Source organism: Lutra lutra, chromosome 10 (assembly GCF_902655055.1).
Source record: "Lutra lutra chromosome 10, mLutLut1.2, whole genome shotgun sequence".
Taxonomy (NCBI): Eukaryota; Metazoa; Chordata; class Mammalia; order Carnivora; family Mustelidae; genus Lutra; species Lutra lutra.
The window spans coordinates 90,260,894-90,263,279 of NC_062287.1; the positions used below are offsets into that span (position 1 = coordinate 90,260,894).

The window sequence follows — 2,386 nt, forward strand, 5'->3', positions numbered from 1 at the left end:
AATGGAAAATGTGGAAGGATCTGAAGGTTTGACAAAATTTGACTTGACTCTAAATTTCCCCGGAGAGCTGAACAACAGTAAAGCCCACAGCACAGCCTCTATCTGAAGGAGCTCTTTTGCATGGGTAACCTGAGTGCTGACTTTGAATGAAACAGGCAGTTGGTGGTGCCAGTTCTTCAACAGTTAAAGTGTGGGCTGATGAAGAAAGCGAGTTCAGAAGGGATTCAAGAATTGCAGAATTAGTCAGTAATTAGGCAGAAAAAACATATTGTCTCAAATGTGCCAAAGACAGAAACATGTGGCTCAGAGGAAACTTCAAAAATAGCATAAAAACAGACAAGAAAAGTTACCTAGGCTTTGCCAGACATTGGTACACAGATATCACTACTATTCTATCATCTTTAGAGAACAAAGACCACCAGATGCTAGAAATACAAGAAACAGAACTCAATCATCAGAAGTCAGATGAAAGCAAAGAAGACCTAGCGATCTGGTATAACCTAAGTTTACTCCTGAATCTACACTGAAAACTCTTAGACAGATGGAAAAAATAATGGAAAGACCAAGAAAATTAAGTGCTGCAAAGAAGAAAAGAAACTACCCGAACTTTGAACAGAGAAGATGGAAAAGCCCTGAGAATAAATGAACCCAAACTTGACTTCTTTGTGAAAGATGATGAAAGACGTAACCAAATCATCCTGGATCTCGCTGTCTATAGGGATAGGTAATTGATATCAATGTGCAGTTAATTTATAGGGGAATAATAGCCAAAGGAAAGTCATTTCAGCTTGTACTTCCTATAGAAGTCAAACCTTAAAGTAGCTGGGCTAGAAAATCTTAGACCAAAGTGTGTTTAGTGATTTACATGCCCAAAATAGAAGTAATTTCAGGTAGCAGAAAAGCACCCAGGTCTGTGAAAAATACTTTGAACATCAGCAGAGAACAAACAAAAGAAGCAAACAAACAGAAACTAGAAGTAGATTCCAATACACAGTCACTATGTAGCTAATGTAATTCAAAAGTAAAAATATGGGGCGCCTGGGTGGCTCAGTGGGTTAAGCCGCTGCCTTCGGCTCAGGTCATGATCTCGGGGTCCTGGGATTGAGTCCCACATCGGGCTCTCTGCTCAGCAGGGAGCCTGCTTCTCTCTCTCTCTCTCTCTCTCTCTCTGCCTGCCTCTCCGTCTACTTGTGATCTCTCTCTGTCAAATAAATAAAATCTTTAGAAAAAAAAAAAAGTAAAAATATGCACCCGGAAGTGTTGCAACTAAACAAAAATTATACCAATTGAAAAAGATCCACAATTGGCAGATAACCCTAGAATGCTTCCATTGATTTGAAACATCAGACCGTGACCCTGAGATTTAGTTGTACTCAATGCAAAGTGTGTATACATAACGTTTATGGAGTAAACACAGTTATTTATCAATATTACTATGCTAATGTTTTCACTTTGCTACTTTATGTCATACTACTTAAACTAGTTTAAAGTTAAAAGGAGTACCTAAATATTCTATAGCTGATTATTTGCCTACGTATGGGCTAGTGAAAATACTCAAAAAATTACTACCAATACTTTGTAGGACATTTTGAAATCATCTACTATATTTGAACCTAGCATATCCCCCAAAATAGACATTTTGTGTGTGCTTGAGAGAAAAGGATAACAGAAAAGTTAATTGTGGAAGAATTGTACAACAAGATAGTGTTTCTGTAGGATAAATAAGGAAAAATGTCAACATAAATATAAATGACATATATAAATAAATACACATAATGTAAAATCTATCATCTATCTATCTAAGAATCCTTCTATAAATCCCTCTCTATGTAATCCTTCATTTAAAACTGGTAAGTTAATCTACTGTGTTAACATTTAGGACATTAAGTACCTATAGGAAGAAGGAGAGGTAGTGAATGATGTAAGGCCAGGACATCAGGTGCATCTGGGATGCTAGCCGTGTTTTATTTATTACTCTCTTTTGAGGTTTCACAAGTGTCCATGTTTTGATAATTTATGAGTGTTTAAAGTTAACTTTTGTATTCTTTTTATGGGTGGCATACTTTCATATATGTTTGGGAAAAGGAAGTTAGCTTAAAGAGAAATATTTGGCAATGAATTTGGTAAGTTCAGTGTATATGAAATGTTAAGAAGAACAAATAAGTGGCGATCAATTTTTAAATTGTCACTATTAGAGAATGACAGCAGAAATCTTTAAATGCTAATTTTCCTGGATTCTAATAGACTCTTGGAGTTCTTTTAGTTTGGGGCTTTAATAATTCTTTCATAAGTTAAGAGCCAAAGCTTTGCTTAATATCTAAGAGGTTATTCTACTTAAAGCATAAAGCAGCTCTGTAATGTTTTTCCTTAGCAATTTATGCTAAGA

General features: G+C 35.7%; 1 pseudogene; it reads left to right on the forward strand.

Annotated features, from left to right (window-relative positions):
* The first annotated feature begins 296 nt into the window (after nucleotides 1–296).
* LOC125079805 (dynein axonemal assembly factor 11-like) lies at nucleotides 297–1,009 on the forward strand (annotated as a pseudogene).
* Nucleotides 1,010–2,386: the final 1,377 nt, after the last annotated feature.